Source organism: Schistocerca americana, chromosome 8 (assembly GCF_021461395.2).
Source record: "Schistocerca americana isolate TAMUIC-IGC-003095 chromosome 8, iqSchAmer2.1, whole genome shotgun sequence".
Classification (NCBI taxonomy): domain Eukaryota; kingdom Metazoa; phylum Arthropoda; class Insecta; order Orthoptera; family Acrididae; genus Schistocerca; species Schistocerca americana.
This window is the reverse complement of record NC_060126.1, coordinates 462005631-462024889: the sequence shown is the minus strand read 5'-3', so window position 1 is coordinate 462024889 and position 19259 is coordinate 462005631.

Here is a 19259-nt window from a genome sequence, read left to right as displayed (position 1 = left end):
AGCATACATGTTTGACTCACTTCTCTGTGAAAGGGTAAGAACCACGCAGTCCTTCTGTAAAAATATGTTGCAGTAATCACTAATAGTACAGGGAAAAGTGCCATAAACGTAGATGGCACGATATAGAGTGACATGAATTTATTATGCCAGAGCACAATACAGTACATCTACATCACATGAGCTTCTAGACCGAAATGTCTTTGCCATGTCTCTCACAGATACTCCACTCCACTGAAGAGCTACTCTGGTAACTAATGCTGATGTCTTTACAGACCACCCCCTCCTCCCTCACAACCGTAGTGCGAAGCATTGTCGATTGTAGAGACCATGACCAGTTGTGCATGACCAGCTGCAGTGTAGAAAACACTTGAACCACATCTCAGCATCTGGATCTCGGCAGTGGTGGTGTAGAATTGAAATAGCGCCAGATGAGTGGGGAGCTGCTGGGGGTGACTGAAGTGGGATACGCTGGGTGCATGGTGAGGACATGATCTGCCAATTGAGAAGAGGTTAAGCCACATAGTAGACATGTGGCGGTAATTGGTAGACGTGGATGATGAAGTGGGCGACAGCCCGATGAGTGTGTCAGGGTTGCCCCGGCAGGCAACTATTATGAGATCACTGTCAACTAGTTTGACATTGTTATCTTCAGGGATGAAGTGATGGTCATCTACAGTGGTAACTGCCAGGGCGCTGGGCCTGCATGGAAGCTGATGTTATGTTGACATGGAGTTGGCTACCACAGGCAACACGTGGGCTGAGCGAATTCGTACGGCATGAGATGACAGACTCACAAAGAACCCATGACGGTTCGTATCTGTGGAGGAAGACCATCGTTATTTTCCCATTGCATATGATATTGAAAGTGTACAGGCCACATTTAACAGCTGGAAAAAGTCTGGAATATGGTGGCTGTAGGGTTTGCCAGATGATGTCATCATGTAGCATGATGTAGTCGCAGTCCAACACTACTTTGTACGGGACGGTTTTCGGAATTATGTGTGCCGTAGGCGGTGACCTTTGGTTAAAGAACATGGTATTACCAAACTAAAAGCTAAGGTTTATAACTACAGATTGGGCGATAGGTCTGACCCTGTGGAAAACTGTCTAAACATATTAAACAGCAAGAAACATTGCTTGCAGTATGCTCCGCTGTACTCTGCACCAATAACTTCAGTATGGGCAAAAATTATCACATAGCTTCAGTAGTAGGGCAAAGAGAGCATGGCCACACATTGCAGGTTGCCTAAATCAGGGACAAGCATTAATTCAGAGGCAAACCTATTGTTCTCTTTTGATTGACAGGTCCTTAATCTATCGTTCTGCTAAGAGGATTATGACCCCCTTGTGGATAATCCGTCCTTTCGATTGAAAGTTTCTTGACCTCCTGTTCAGTTAAGTGGTTTTCCGTATCACACCTGCTCCTCCCTCTCCTGCTAACCCTCCCTATCTTACTTCACCACCCCTCTGGAAACTCCCCTCGATGATACAAGGTCACTTTTGATATCGGTTTAATTGACTATTTAATAAAATTGATCTCTTAATTATCACCACCTCTCTTGTTTATTTAAACAATTTATGATATATGAGGCAGTGTATAGAACATAGTTTATTTTTTTATTTATGAATTTGGCTGGAAATCGATTGTGGTGTATCAAATATCGTTCAAACAATTTCGAGAATATGTGGAATATTGTTTATATAAACAATTTATAGGATACAAAAAATGGTTTGGAATATCGTTTATTCATTTATTTAAAGAATCTGTCGGGAAATTGACTGCAGTGTATGGAATATTGTTTTTTTAAACAATTTACGGGATAGAAGGTGGTGTATGGAATATAGTTTATTTAGATAATTTGATAGGAAATCGCTTGCAGTGTGTGGAATATTTAAACAATTGCGGCACTTTTTCATTCCAAGCACATAAGGGAACATGTAATTACACCGTCACGGATCGCATAAACGTATCTGAAAAATCCTTTCACGTCTCACCACCTGCGCAGGCTGTCCGCAGTCGAAGCTCGCTGGTGGGACTTGGAAACAACACATTCTCCGCACTGCTGTTGGCTTCTCCACAGCTACATGAAGTACCACGCTAATCCATGAGCAAAAGCGTCAGGTGGTGGTAACCCTTTGATATTAGAACCTGATAAATTCCTGTCAACACACATGCTCTCCCTCCTTCTCACTCTCTCTCTCTCTCTCTCTCTCTCTCTCTCTCTCTTTCTCTCCCAAGGGGCCACACCATATCGTGTGGCAGTGCCAGGTCTGCATGTGCCGTCGGTCGTGGTCGGACCGAACTATAAACAAAGCAGCATCTAGCTGGTAAACCCCAGCTGTGGTTGTCTTGGAAATATCCTCTCATTCTATCTGCTTGAATGCCTAATTAATTAAATCGATACCCTTTGTGTGTGACATTTACTCCTTGGTTCCTATTGGTGGATACTAGGATTAGAATGTTTGGCAGGATTCGATCCTTCACCCATCTGTTTTCCACACCCTACTGGATTTGTTTTCCCTTGCCTCCTATGGGTGGATACTGACACAGGGCATTTGGTATGAGGACCATTACGTTGGAGGTAGGTGAAAATTTCTGATTTCAGCTCAGCTGTATGCTATGTCTTTAAACAATTTGCAGGAGGGGCTGGACAGATACGTGCTTGCAATACAACTATCGGAAACAATAAACCATCTGGCTTTAACATTAAAGTGTGTCTAAGTGCAGAACCATGTAGCCTTATGTGCGCACGTGTTTATGTTCTACAATCATTTCTCCCTTACCTATAACTTCTTGATACTGATCCCAGACAGCAGAACAATAATTTAGGATTGACAGAACAGTTGATTTACATGAAAAGCTTCAAACTCCATCTGTCTGGAACTAAACATGTTTCTTCTTAACTGTCCATTATATCATCACGACATACTCATATCTACTATACACCGATAAGGGGTGCTAACTTCCTCGACATGTGTGTGTCTGGACAGATCTTGTGCACTTGGATTGGTGCCGTGATTAAGACTGATGTGGACTAGTCTTTTTTCCTTCACGAGACTTAGCATGCAGCCTCGTACTTCTGATCAGCAGCAAATTAAATCGGCGACCATGTTGCAGGGAGGGTTGGTCAAAGGCAATGTGGGGAGATCTTTCACTCTCTAACATTTCCGAAGAATGCGAGAATGCTCTGTGACTCTGAAATGCATAGGGAAAGACAGACGTTCGTAATTGTAAATTATGCACTATGATCGATGTGCTAAAAATATGTATATCTGTATAGGGCACCATCTGGTAAACTCTGGTATCTATGTTCGAAAATTAACAACGAATGGACATACTGCACTGTCATCTATCTACATTCACAATCTACTATATAGTACTCGTAAAGTTGTGGAGGGGAGGTTTAACAATGTTACTGAAATTAGCCCCCCCCCTGAACCATGGACCTTGCTGTTGTTGGGGAGGCTTGCGTGCCTCAGCGATACAGACAGCCGTACCGTAGGTGCAACCACAACGGAGGGGTATCTGTTGAGAGGACAGACAAACGTGTGGTTCCTGAAGAGGAGCAGCAGCCTTTTCAGTAGTTGCAAGGGCAACAGTCTGCATGATTGACTGATCTGGCCTTGTAACAATAACCAAAACAGCCTTGCTGTGCTGGTACTGCAAACGGCTGAAAGCAAGGGGAAACTACGGCCGTAATTTTTCCCGAGGGCATGCAGCTTTACTGATGGACAGCTGCATCAAACCAGTCTCAGGACTGAAGACCACAACAACAACAACAACAACTGAAATTAGGGAGCATGCTGTCATATGTCGTGTCCTCGTTCAGTGATGAAATTACGGAATAACTGGTAAAATTGCTAAAATTTATTACACTGTCAGCTGAAAGGTTTATTGCAGTACAATGTCCGATATCAATGGAGTCTTTTCCATCCCATTCATCCACTGGTACACTATTGATTACCACGTAATGACTGACTGTTGCCACTTTTTTTTAGATGTAGAGGGAGTCTTGGTTGGAACAACACCTTCCAAGGACGGCCTGCACGAAACAGTGATCACGTACATGACTGAAATACGATAAATCAATCGAAACCTAACACTGAGACGTCTGCTGCCACATCACTGTGAAAGATGAGCTTAAATGCAGAGGTCATCAATCACCTTCAGGTAGCTGTTTGGAAACACTCCACTTTATATTGGTCCCGATGTCTTACATATTTTTGTCAATAAGAAACACAGCCTAAAAAACAAAATGTATGGCGGTGTATATAGTTGCGATCACACGTTGCTTGGATGTGTTACAGCAAGAGAAACAATGTATAAACAACACAGAGACCCTCTCTTTTGACTGATAGTCTGAGGGATATTGTCCTCCTATAGTACGGGCAATGAGACTTTACACTGGTCTCTGGTGTGATTTCGATTATCAGCCACATGCTCCAACGGATCAATATATATTTATTTAATATGGTCACCACATATGGTCAAGGGCAGCTCACAGAATGTATTTGTTTTCGATTTGTTGGAAGAGAGAGATGTGTGAAATCTTATTGAGTTCTCTACCAGGTGATGCAACAGAGCTTTTCTCTGTTGGATGGCACAAAATAACAAGCATGGAGAGAATGTTTGAGTGACAGCCATGAGTGCTCCCTGAGAGATGTAGATCTCCTTCAACTGCAGTACCTGTATGTAGTATGGAGACACACTGCAATGCAGGAGCAAAATCCTCATCCTTCTTCCAGTCCCATTAACTTTTACACTAACTTGTGTTGCAGGAAAAAGCTTCGTTTGGCGCTGGCCTTACATGTTGTACATGATTGATGGGGCTACAAAAACATGAGTAGTGGGGCCAGGAGAGAGCTGGTGCATTTTGTTAGTGCGGGTTGCCTACATCAAGGGCAGGTAAGCACACAGGGGCACACCTATTGTTTTCCTTTGATTTACAGGTACTTAACCTATTGTTCTGTTAAGTGGTTTTCCATATCGCCACACTTAACCTATTGTCACCCCTCCCACTCCCCTTCCCACCAGGAAAAAGGTGCTGATGCATTTTGTTAGTGCAGGTTGCCCACATCAGGGGCAGGTATGCACTCAGGTACTTAACGTATTGTTGTCCTTTGATTGATAGGTCCTTAATCTATTGTTCTGTTAAGTGGTTTTCCATGTCACCACACTTAACCTATTGTCCCCCCTCCCCCTCTCCAACTCAACCCACCCCTCCCCCTCGCTGCTACAGTTACACTTTCAGGTATGAGTTACTGGAATAGCTCCTGTCACTACTATCAGTTTAATTGAATGCTTAATTAAGTTGATCAATTAATTAACCTCTCCCTCTTGGGTAAACCCCCTCCTCTCCCACCCTCTCTTCTCCAGAAAATAGTGCGAAAAAGACTCAGTTGATCGATCATTTGGAAGGAAATCGATTGCTGTGTATGGAATATTGTTTTAGAGATTTCAAGGCAGTGTATGGAATATATGGAAGGGGTATATTGTTTCTTTATAAAAAATTCAGTTTGTGGGGGTTGGATTTCTCTTGCTCATCATTCTCTGCTGTTTGGAAACATCTCTGTCTTGCAAGAAGCAGTTACATGGGGCAAACATGTTCCATAACCTAATGTTCGGCACTGTACTCTGGGTGTCTTAACCTAATAATGGGGCTTTTGTCAGCACTTAACATATTGTTCTGTTAAGTGGTTTTCCATGTTATCCCCATTCCCTTAAATTATCGTACCACCTTTGATGTCAAATTAAGTAATCAGTTATGCCCTCCCACCATTTTATGGTACACTTTTCGAATTTCACGTGCTTTTGAACGCCATTTCTGGCGCATCCGTCACTGTTACCCACCCCCTTAAACTATTTTACTGCATTTTACATAAAAATTGTGCAAATTAACCTAATGTACTACACTTAACCTGCTGTTTTGCTCCATGTCACTCACTTATGCAAACCCTCCCATTAAGTATTGTACCGCTGACATCACGTTGATTTAAAAAAAATTATGCAAATTAATTAAATCGATATTTTTCACAAGTATGGAGTAGTTTTTTTTTAATTCGCAGTGTCCTATTGGTCGGTGAAATCGATGGAATACAGTTTAAATAAAAGATTGCTAATAGAAAACAACACATCCCGCCACTCGACGTCTGCCGCCACCGCTGTCCCCGCCGCCTCCGCTGCTGCAATCCCTGGCCCCAACCCTACAGCAACAGCAACAGCATCGCTCAGCCGACCATGTGCCACCCTCCCTCAGGCTAGTGGGTTAGGGCTGCAGCATCCCGGCCGCTCGCAACTGCCTGATTCCGCAGTGTCTCCTCCTCCACCGTCATGTCCTCTCCCATCACGTGAGGTACAGCACACACCCCTGTCCGCCTCGCCACAGAGCTCCAAGGTGCGCTCACACATCCCATTCGCGAAACGCCTCCGGGCAGCACGTGTATTTACCGCTGCTGATGCTATACCTGTGGATACTGACATCGCAGATCGCGCTATAGAAAACTGTTCCAGAATAGCACAGGTTGCTTTCTCCCTAGCTATCCTAACAGGACATATGAGCTGTGTCCAGCTGTGCTTACCTGCCCCAGCGTGACTGATGCCTCACTGCCAAACGTATGTGTGCGACTCACCATCTAATTGGTTCTCAGTGTTATACTGACGTCACATGGCTATGTAAAATACGAGCCAAGTCGACCTCTCGGAAATTGTATAGTGTCCTAGAAATAGTTAATGGTCGCTTTTATACACTCCTGGAAATTGAAATAAGAACACCGTGAATTCATTGTCCCAGGAAGGGGAAACTTTATTGACACATTCCTGGGGTCAGATACATCACATGATCACACTGACAGAACCACAGGCACATAGACACAGGCAACAGAGCATGCACAATGTCGGCACTAGTACAGTGTATATCCACCTTTCGCAGCAATGCAGTCTGCTATTCTCCCATGGAGACGATCGTAGAGATGCTGGATGTAGTCCTGTGGAACGGCTTGCCATGCCATTTCCACCTGGCGCCTCAGTTGGACCAGCGTTCGTGCTGGACGTGCAGACCGCGTGAGACGACGCTTCATCCAGTCCCAAACATGCTCAATGGGGGACAGATCCGGAGATCTTGCTGGCCAGGGTAGTTGACTTACACCTTCTAGAGCACGTTGGGTGGCACGGGATACATGCGGACGTGCATTGTCCTGTTGGAACAGCAAGTTCCCTTGCCGGTCTAGGAATGGTAGAACGATGGGTTCGATGACTGTTTGGATGTACCGTGCACTATTCAGTGTCCCCTCGACGATCACCAGTGGTGTACGGCCAGTGTAGGAGATCGCTCCCCACACCATGATGCCGGGTGTTGGCCCTGTGTGCCTCGGTCGTATGCAGTCCTGATTGTGGCGCTCACCTGCACGGCGCCAAACACGCATACGACCATCATTGGCACCAAGGCAGAAGCGACTCTCATCGCTGAAGACGACACGTCTCCATTCGTCCCTCCATTCACGCCTGTCGCGACACCACTGGAGGCGGGCTGCACGATGTTGGGGCGTGAGCGGAAGACGGCCTAACGGTGTGCGGGACCGTAGCCCAGCTTCATCTAGATGGTTGCGAATGGTCCTCGTCGATACCCCAGGAGCAACAGTGTCCCTAATTTGCTGGGAAGTGGTGGTGCGGTCCCCTACGGCACTGCGTAGGATCCTGCGGTCTTGGCGTGCATCCGTGCGTCGCTGCGGTCCGGTTCCAGGTCGACGGGCACGTGAACCTTCCGCCGACCACTGGCGACAACATCAATGCACTGTGGAGACCTCACGCCCCACGTGTTGAGCAATTCGGCGGTACGTCCACCCGACCTCCCGCATGCCCACTATACGCCCTCGCTCAAAGTCCGTCAACTACACATACGGTTCACGTCCACGCTGTCGCGGCATGCTACCAGTGTTAAAGACTGCGATGGAGCTCCGTATGCCACGGCAAACTGGCTGACACTGACGGCGGCGGTGCACAAATGCTGCGCAGCTAGCGCCATTCGACGGCCAACACCGCGGTTCCTGGTGTGTCCGCTGTGCCGTGCGTGTGATCATTGCTTGTACAGCCCTCTCGCAGTGTCCGGAGCAAGTATGGTGGGTCTGACACACCGGTGTCAATGTGTTCTTTTTTCCATTTCCAGGAGTGTATTACCTCTTGTTGCAGGAGCAGGCTTCGTTTCTGTCGAATGGCAAAACACAGTTCTGTTGCAGTAACTCAGCTACGCCTGTTTCTATATGGGTTGCAGGAGGTGGTAGATATAGCTTTCTCTGACTTCTACTCGGTTCTGACTTACATTGGAACAATCACATGTGCAAAGCTGCAGGGACGGTAACGCAGAGTCTGAGGGGTAGTTGCAAGATGTGTAGGGGCTACCTAAAACCATGTTGGAATTTTACTGTAGCAGATAGGTTAGAGAAAGGTGTCTCGTTTTGAGATACGAGAGTGACAGAAATATGATTCACTAGTGACTGTAATCATTGGAGGACTTCCCCATAGGATCCCATGCAGGTACGTGGTTGAATGGAAAGACTTGATTCCAAATCATAGACATTATTTCTACCGAAAGCTTAGCACTAGAGATCTGAAAGGTTAGTGTACATTTCTTATGACCTCAATGATCACACCATCTAATACTATTTGGGATCCTGAGGCGTAGCGTCTTCGCATCGCTCCTGTCACTTGTTAGGACGTTATCGTTATAGGCATGAGTCATCGACAGATGTCACCAGCTGACATGGACCTGAGCAAGGAGGTATATAAACTACATAGAGTGGCTATCTGTGAAGTAACAGCGCTCCCAGCGGCAGCAAAAAGCAACGCCGGCCGTCATTTTTTGAAACGTCTGCATGTCAGTATATTTACATTTGGTGTATAGTACTGGCGTTAGAAAATCACTGTTTTCCGGTTGTAATTTGTTTTAAAAGTCTTATTGACCGATCGCGAATCATGCCCAGTGTATGTGCAGTGTACAATTGCGCTAATAGAAGTGATAAAACAACTGGAATATCATATTTCAGGTATCTAAATGCGTGTTGTACTTAGCATCTTGTGCATCATTTTCGTGTTTAATCAGTATACAAAATGTAAATAAGCTACTGTATACACGTCTCTTTATTTTTAGATTTCCTCTGAAAAAGAAAGAGCTGTTAAGTCGGAGGGTAGCCAATATGAGGCGAGATAAGTGGCTGCCAGGTCAATATAGCTACATAATGCTCGTTTCACTTTGAAGATAGGTACATGTATAGTACAAACGAGAAAAGGCGACTTCTGGCAAACGCAGTACCGATAATATTTACGTTTCCTGACCATCTGCAGAAAACAACTATAGTATAGAGACAACCAAGGAAACGTCCTGTCAGCGAAGAATCAGCTTCCTTATCAAATGAATCAGGTAAAATAGTTTGCTTTTATTTATTTGCTGTATGTGTTATATGTGACTTTTACTATTAATCAATGTATGTTTAAAGAAAAATAAAGCTTAACGATAATACTTCATTTTTGTAGGTGAAAGAGTGAATCAGAATGATCATACAGATCATTCTTATTGTTTGCCTAGCCCCAAAAAATTGAAACAGAATTATGAGGCACTACAGAAAAGGACCCAGAAGCTGAGGAAGCAAGTGAAACATGCAAGGCAAAGTGTTTCGAGAAAGAAGAAACAAATTGTGACATATAAAACAGTGGTTGCAGGCCTAAATAAGAGACTTCAAGATTGTGCTTCTGAAGTGATAGGATGTGACAAAAATAGTGATATTCTGAAGCAACTTTTTGCAATGCAAAACAAATGTTCAGTTCCTGAATATCCTAAAGAAATAAGACAGTTTGCCCTTACACTCAATTTTTACTCCTCCAAAGCTTATAATTATTTGAAGAAGTTTGTTAAATTACCGCATCCTCTAACACTCTGCAGGTGGGCAACTACAGTAAATGGCAGTCCTAGATTTACAGAAGAAAGCTTAAAAAATTAGCAGATGAGGCTCAACGTAGTTCAGGACCTATTTTAACTGCACTTATGTTCGATGAGGTGGCTCTTAAAAAGGACTTCATATGGGATGGTAATAAGGTCTGGGGTTATGTTGCTTAGGGCAAGGATGTGAGGAAAGTGATGACAACCAAATAGCAAAAGAGGCACTAGTGTTTATGGTCACTGGCATTAATAAGAGTTGGAAAATTCCTGTTGGCTATTGTTTCCTTAATGGTTTAACAGCAAGTGTGAAACTTAATTTACTGCAGCAGTACCTCCGTAAATTGGAGGAAATTGATGGAAAACAGGTTTCATTGCAATAAAATGTATCAAAAATAGTTTTTATACTGCTTCAAAGGATGTATTCAAATTGTTAACAGTGGCAGAAAGGGTTTTCAGGGACTGTCAAACCTTAATATGGAGGAAGAACTTCCTTCTGTAGTTGTGTGTGAAATTGTTCAGGATGTTGGGTGACAGGCCGAATTTATTTACTCGATTTTGACCATCTAATGGTGCCAGCTGAATTTGGAGAAGAGTCACATTACTTTTTTCTAGTCAGGATGCTGTTAAAATAGTATTTTAATTGTAGGTTACACCATTTGTGCAAAAACCAGGCCAATGGAAGAAAGAGGGAAACATATTCGGCAAATATATAGAAACTTATATTGTTTAAGGGGCAATGAAAGGTCCTGCACCGTCAATTGATCGTTTTTGGACCTACTGGACTATTTAAAATTTTTTTGACCTAATCTATATGGCGTTGCAGCGAAATGAATTGCAACATTTCGTAATAAACTTCTCAATTAATCGATGTCAGAAGTATGTTTCATTTCTTTTAGCCTTCATCACTATATGTTTTACAGGAGAGAAATCAGATTGTCAGTGCAGATTGGCTTTTTTTTTACGCCATGCGTTGTAAACAATAACAACATTCAGTATTAGCAGACGACGTGTAGGCTGCACCTTGACGTTACAAGACATGGCGGCTCAGTTTTCAAGTTGCTTCAAAGATGGCGGTGCCATAACCAGTCTATGTTGTTTATATAGGTCGTTGGACCTGAGTTACAGAGCTGCACGAAGTTGTACTAGTAGGCGGCAGAGGTCAGCAGTTGACGGACAGTGCTAGCAGTCGTAGTCAAAACAGTGTTGTAAAGTTATGTTTGACTGATATTTAATGTATTTGCATAATTATAATTGTTTTATATGTGTAGTAATTAGCAGTGTGAGTGTTGTATGAGTGAAGAAAAACAGAAGTAAATGAAAATTGTTTTGTTTATTCACGAAGTACCAGTTAAACTATACAGGGGATTTATTATAATTAAATGTGCAGTCAGTTCATGGTACTAATAAATCGTGAGTAGAACACAAATTAATCGATAATTTCGGAAGGAGTAATTTTATATTTGATACTTTTCTAAATTTATTTATTTGACAATTGCCATAGAAAGAAATGTTTTACAACGATTGGTCATTGAAGTAAAGCGCGGGTTAGCGCGGCATAATACTGCAACCTGATTTGCTGTTTGTGATATCAGCCAATCAGAAAAATGCAGGCTCGCGCCAATCTATGCTGGGAACAAAGCCTTTGGTGTGATCTAGGTCAGTCGGGGCTGAGGGTTCGAACTAGTAACATGTTATTGAAAGCAGCTCCGACGAAAGTACTATAAAATCGCGGAAAAATGCTAATTACGAGTTCGCGAAGTAGTACAAAGTGTATTTAAGTGAACGGTATAGTAGAAGTCGTGTGGAATTTCGGACGGAATATGAAAATTATTGCTTTTGACTGTGAGTTAAAACAGCGTGGCGTGTTGTGCGATCTGAGACTGGAACAGGTATTACGTATAGAGCAGAGTTCACAATATTTGAGCGAGCATTTTCATAACTAAACGATCTAGTGAACTCTATTAACTTCGGTAACGGGTGTAAATACCATAAACTGGCTATGTGTAAGATTGTGGTGTGCGTGGGAACTTTACATTGTGTAGCCACTTAGTACGGACTTGGCAGTATTAACTGTGATCTTTATCGTAAAAATACACCTGAAAATTTACATTGCCAAGTTAAAACTTTTATTTCAGTAATAGCCACATCCCGTTTACCGGACAGTTCTATATATTTTGCGACCTGCAATAGACAGTAGTGGTCTAGTATTTTCTACTACAGCTTTTAGCTAGACAAATGAACATTGCTGGACATTGGTAGGACAAGAGGTAAAAAAGAAACGTGCCGTGCCGCAATCCTTCTCAATCAATCATCGCCTATAACTCAGTGGATATATCACAGAACCTCTGACATGGCATCAAGACAGAATACGTTACAAATACTGGAGAAATATCTAGCGGTGGCAGTGTGAGGGAGTTGCAAACCACACTTCTTAGCTGAATCACTTTCAAAATGCGGTAATTTTATTACGAGGTTGCATCGTGGGCTACATGTTGGTCTGATACTATACACTGTAGCGATCACCGTCTCGGTATTTGTCTGGAAAAACTACGTGATTCATAGGTAATGCCATACGTAGATTTATAAAGCCAGTATAGCTTTTAACATGGGTTTTTGTGTGCACATGTAGAACGAAGACCGTTGTGGTTCAAATGGCTCTGAGCACTATGGGACTTAACTTCTGAGGTCATCAGTCCCCTAGAACTCAGAACTACTTAAACCTAACTAACCTAAGGACATCACACACATCCATGCCCGAGGTAGGATTCGAACCTGCGACCGTAGCGGTCACGCGGTTCCAGACTGTAGAGCCTAGAACCGCTCGGTATTTCCGGCTGGCAAGACCGATGTGACAGTAACATACAGTAGTTGTTGGGATCGGGTTTTTTAACATCTGACGGTTTGTAAGACGATTAAACGTTTCTTTCTAAGATGTGGTGGTGGCACCCGCAAGAAAAACTTATGAGACATGTCCACCCAATGCTGATTTTCGGTCAGTATTGTTTCGTATCGCCAGCGATCAGTTATTGACGAAGTATTATACTTAGTAGTAGCAGGTGGTGCATGATAGATTCACCTTGAGCATTAGGCTTATAAAGTATGTCTTTGTGTTCCGACATATGCAAAGGAAATGACTGTGGAATACTGTGATAGTAGAGGGAAGAGTAGGTCAAGTCATAAGAATGGTACAGATATTTCTATTTCCAGAGCCACAGCCATCAGCAGGGTGTATTTCCGATACTTCGCTCATTGTCAAATGTCGTTCAGTTGAGACCGCGATTGTAACATTTAATTGTAAAGTATAGTGATAACATATATATGTGACCGGTTTTCTAGGATGATTCTGCCTATGTGTGCTTGGCATGCGTCTCAGGTGACAGAAATTCTTCACGTTTGCCGTTAACAGCAGGGTCTGTTCGAATGGAGAGGGCTGTTGGAATGTAGGAATGTAGATGACTTAACCATGTTGTCCTCTAGACGACCGAATAGCGAACTAATACTTAGTATGTTTTGGATAGCTTTCATGATCACATGGAAAATTGAGAAGATTGAATATGGATGTGTGTTTGTGCTGGACCGTTATTCCCTCCCATGTAAATTGTTTGGTTGACTGCTTCTGCACATTTCGCGCTTTTATTTAGTAGAGGTAACATCGATTGTGGTGTGAGCAACTAGAAGGTGGAAGACACATTTGTTGGTTCTCTATACATGAGAAACACGTTAGATGAATTTGTAAATTATATGGATGATTCGGAATCTGTCACATTAGTGACATCAGTATCTGCGAGTGGAAATATCAGCTTACTCTGTTTCTAGTTCTCAGGTAAAGGTCTTCGCAGATGGGATAAGTTTCTAGTTACTCAGTGGTCTACAGCACGCTCCACCTCGCTTAAGTTTGTGGTTTGTAGAGAAACAATTTCCAGTCTACTGTATATCTTCGGAATTATATCGCGTGAGCGGTACTGCTATGCAAGCGATATTGATATGTGTTTGATATCGAGAAGTACAGCAAAAATTGTGTGATATTCTTGCAAACCATGCGAAAATATATGTGTTCTTGTAATCACAGAGTCTGGAGATATGTGTAGGAAAGCGAGTAAGCAAGCAGGTCCAGACCAGAAATAGTAACGCATTTATGCCGAGGGGGAAACGAGACGGGCTTTGCACAATGGTTCTAAGAGTGACTTCGATCCACTCAGGGCGCTCTGGTCATGTATGGGATTGGATGACCGCCCTACCTCGCGGAAATATCTAGTGCCGTGAGTATATCTACGGTGCAAGTGTTTATGCTGTCTGTCTTCATGGTGTGTGTATGAATGATGTAAAAGGGGTGATTCTGGATGGTGCAGGATACGAATTGTATGTTCACTATACTGACATGATACACAGTGATATATTGCTGAGTTGGAGATCGGTTTCATGCTCTAATATTTAAGCTCCTCTCCTCATTCGGATAGCAGTGTAATTGAGTAAGAGTCTTTCCACATTTGACGATATGAAGGGTACTTTGCAAGGTTTAATTTTGGTAGCAATATGACTATCTGTATAAAATAGTTTTTTGTGGCTGAAAGTCTCATCTACAGAAAGAAAAAAAAAAAGTTGAACGGTGCTTCCACAATAATTCGGCCAGTAAATTCGTTAAGAATCAATCATAGTCCCCATTCATTCACAAGACATCCATTGTGCTGGGATATAGGAGTCTCTACATAGCGGTGAGAACATTTGTGTATGTCGAAAGATGGAAGGATAAGACGTGATGGACAGGGTCCCACGTTAGGACCATCGGAAGGAATGCATTCAGCGTTAATTCTTGCTATTTTCGTAAACAGTTTCTGTTAGGTCAAGATTTTCCATGCGGATAAACTGAGATATCATAAAAGCTCCTACAAAAGCGACCATTAACTATTTCTGGGACACTATACAATTTCCGAGGGGTTGGCTTGGCTCTTATTTTACATAGCAGTAAGACATCAGTTAACACTGAGAACCAATTAGATGGTGAGTCGCCACGCAGACGTTTTTGCAGCGAGGCGTCAGTCACACTGGGGCAGGTAAGCATGGCTGGACACAGCTCATATGTCCCATTAGGATAGCTAGGGAGAAAGCACCCTGTGACATTCTGGAACATATTTCTATCGCGCGATCTGTGATGTCAGTATCCACAGGTATAGCATCAGCAATAGTAAATACATGTGCTGTCCAGATTCGTTTCGCATATTGGTTCGGTGTGAGTGCACCTTGGAGTTCTGTGGCGAGGTGGACAGGGGTGTGTGCTGTACCTCACGTGATCGGCGAGGACGTGACAGCGGAGGAGGAGACGCTATGGAATCAGGTCACTGCAAGCAGCCTGGTCCTGATTGCTGCAGCCCTAACCCACTAGCCTGAGGGAGAGCAGCCCATGGATGCCAGAGTGATGCTGTGGTTGCTGCAGCTGGGGTAGCGTCGGGGCCAGGGGTGGAGGTGGCGTCGAGTGGCGGGATGTGTTTTCTATTAGCGATCTTTTGTTTAGACTGTATTCCATCGATTTCACCAACCAATAGGATGCTGCGAATTAAAAAAACTACCCTATACATGTGAAAAATATCGATTTAATTAATTTGCATAAATTTTTTGTATCAACATGGTGTTAGTGGTACAATAGTTAGGGGAGCGTGTATATGAGTGGCTGACATGGAGCAGAACAGCAGTTTAAGTGCAGTTCACTAGGTTAATTTGCATAATTTTTATGTAAAATGCAGTACAATAGTTTAAGGGGGTGGGTAACAGTGAAGGATGCGCCAGAAATGGCTTTCAAAAGCATGTGAAATTCGAAAAGTAGTGGGAGGGCATAACTGATTACTTAATTTGGCATCTAAGGTGGTACAATAGTTAAGGAAATGAGGGTGACATGAAAACCACTTAGCAGAACAATAGGTTAAGTGAGAACAAAGGCTCAAGCTTTAGGTTAAGACACCCAGAGTACAGTGCCGAACATTAGATTATGGAACGTGTTTGTCCCATGTAACTGCTTCTTGCAAGATGTAGATGTTTCCAAACAGTAGAGAATGATGAGCAAGAGAAATCAAACCCCCACAAACAGAATCTTTTATAAATAAACAATATACCCTTTCCATATATTCCATACACCATCTTGAATCCTCTAAAACAATATTCCACACACAGCAATCGATGTCCCTCCAAATGACTGATCAACTGAGCCTTATCCTACTATTTTCTGGGGAGGAGAGGGTGGGAGGGGAGGGGGTTTACCAGAGGTGGAGAGGTTATTTAAGTGATCAAGCTAATTAAGTAATCAGCAAACTGGTAATAGTGACACAAGCTATTCCAATAACTCAGACCTGAATGTGTACCTGTAGCAGCGAGGGGGAGGGCGGGGTTGGGTGGGAGAGGGGGATGGGGGACAATAGGGTAACTGTTTTGGCATGGAAAACCACTTAACAGAACAATAGATTAAGTACCTGTCAATCAAAGGAGAACAATAGGTTAAGTACCTGGGTGCATACCTGCCCTTGATGTAGGCAACCTGCACTAACTAAAGATACCAACACCCCCTTCCTGAGGGTGTAGGGGAGTGGGATGGGAGACAACAGGTTAAGTGCGGCAACACGGAAAACCACTTAACAGAACAATAGGTTAAGTAGCTGTCCATCAAAGTAGAACAATAGGTGTGCCCCTGAGTACATACCTGCCCCTGATGTAGGCAACTCACACTAACAAAATACACCAGCTCTCTCCTGGCCCCACTACTAATATGCTCCCATTTCCACTGAGTGGTCAAAACATGGTCCTGTTGCATTAACTCAGCTCACCCTGTCTCTCCACAGGATGGAGGAGGTCTTAAATAAAGCGCTCTCCAACTTAAGCTCAGTTCCAACTTAAATTGGATCGATCACAGCAACAAAGCTGCAGGCACGCTGAGACATCCGAGACAGAGAATGACAGACAGTTACAAGATGCATAGGGACTGTCTAAAACCATGCAGGAGTTTTGCTGTATGGAGTCCTTAGCAGACAGGTTCGAAAAAGGTGACTCGTTTCAAGATATGAGAGTGGTACGAATATGATTCACCAGTGGCTGTAATCATTAAAAGATGTCTCCATAGGATCCAAAGCAAGTATGTGATCGAATGGATATACTTGTTCCAAATCGCAGACATCATTTCTACAAAAATCGTAACACTATCAGTGACTCTTGTATGTGCCTATAGAACCACGACCGCTTTTTGTGCAGGCTGATAGTAACATAGTCTTTGTGATCGTGTTTTTAATAGTGCGCTCCTTACACCAAATACATGTTGCCAGCAGTAGGATCCTTCTGTGGTCACCTTAAAACGTAGTTTCTCAGTAGTGTTCCCCAAAAACATCATCATTTTTCGACCAGAGATTCCCACTTGAGCTACCTGATGAGCGTAATCCGACTGCAGAAAAAAAAAATACCCGCCATGCACAGCGACTGTCATGTTCAGATTAATTAATTAGCCTATCAGTTTAACACCAATGACGTGCCGCCTGGCGGGTAGAGACGATGGCTAGGGATATGATTCGGGAGTGTGACCTGTAATCAGCGTTTTTTTCGTTGCGGCGATATTTTTTAAAGAAATTTCAATCTCACACCTCAACAGAGAGAGACGATCATCATAATGAAATCAAGTGTATCACCGAATTTATAAAATTATATGTAGTATAAAAATGATGTTTACAACTTCTCTGTGCTCTAACCTTAAGAGAATTCGTATATGGCGAGACATTTGCTTACTTTAAGGGAGTTCGAAAGTGAGGAGGCATACTGTGGAAGAGGTAGATCTTAGCAGTTCAACATGAGCCAAAAATCAGTTTAATGTTATAGTCCTGTGCTGCAGGATGTAACAGATATTAAGTTTATTAGAACAGTTTTTTTTCCTACCTGATGAGCGAGTACTTACGGGAAATGTTTCCTATGCCACCCTGTTACAGGATTTTCACAAGTAACGATACTTTGTCGATGTGAAAACGCATGTATGCCCCAATATCGTCTGTCTCCGAAAACAACGTGCATAAAAGGGGGAAATCTACAGATCGCATGAGAAATTCTAGATGTATGGCCAACAACATCGCTGACTCAGAGTGTGTAAAGTGGACTTTTTAAGCTGGGGGTGGGGGTCTATGTTGGGGTGGAACTGATTAGAACTACAGTATACATCCGAGCCGCAGCTGTTTGTTTCGCAGTGCACCGAGGCTGCCAGCGTTTGTTTCGCTGTACATCGTTGCTGTCGGTAGGATTCGTCACTAGGTTTCGGCGACCCAAAGCTGCGAATTAGGTCAGTCTGTGACAGGTGGCTAAGTACAAAGAATGCGCCAACCTGCCTGATCTTGCTTACGAAGTGACCAGTGTGCTGAGTGAGAGGAGACAGGAGCGAACGTGTGCGTTGCACGAGAGAAGACTCAAAATGACAGGTGTTTGCGCTGGACATATTGATAACACCTGCATTCCTGCCACTCCAATCGTCCCCAGATACTCTCCATGGCCGGGGCTGGTGCACTCTGGTATCTAATCGGGTCCACGATTGCGGCTGCGGTCGTTGTGGAAGTTTTCACCGACCTCTGAGCATGAGCGCCGGTAGTCTATGGGGGATTGGCGCACAACGTGTAGACCTCGGGACATGAACGTGTGGGAAGTGTGAGTGTTTTATCGACCTCCGACATCTAGCCATACAACTACTGCTGTGGACCGGATCGTGGTTTCAGTGTGTCTGTTTATTGCTTCCCAATGCATCGCATTGGACTCTGCCTTGCAGAGGTATTTGTTGTTGTTGTCATTATCCCATCACATGATAGACTTTTCCTCCTCCTGAATGCAACAGAGAGAACCAGTTTAGGAATTCTATAGTGCTTTAAAAATACATTAAGGAAAGGCAAACCTACGTTTCTAGCATTTGTAGACTTAGAGAAAGCTTTTGACAATGTTGACTGGAATACCGTCTTTCAAACTCTGAAGGTGGCAGGAGTAAAATACAGGGAGCGAAAGGCTATTTACAATTTGTACAGAAAGCACATGGCAGTTATAAGAGTCGAGGGACATGAGAGGGAAGCAGTGGTTGTGAAGGGAGTGAGACAGGGTTGTAGCCTCTCCCCGATATTATTCAACCTGTATATTGAGCAAGCAGTAATGGAAAAAAAAGAAAAATTCGGAGTAGGTATTAAAATCCATGGAGAAGAAATGAAAGCTTCGAGGTTCGCCGATGACATTGTAATTCCGTCAGAGACAGCAAAGGACCTGGAAGAGCAGCTGAACGGAATGGACCGTGTCTTGAAAGGAGGGTATAAGATGAACATCAACAAAAGCAAAACGAGG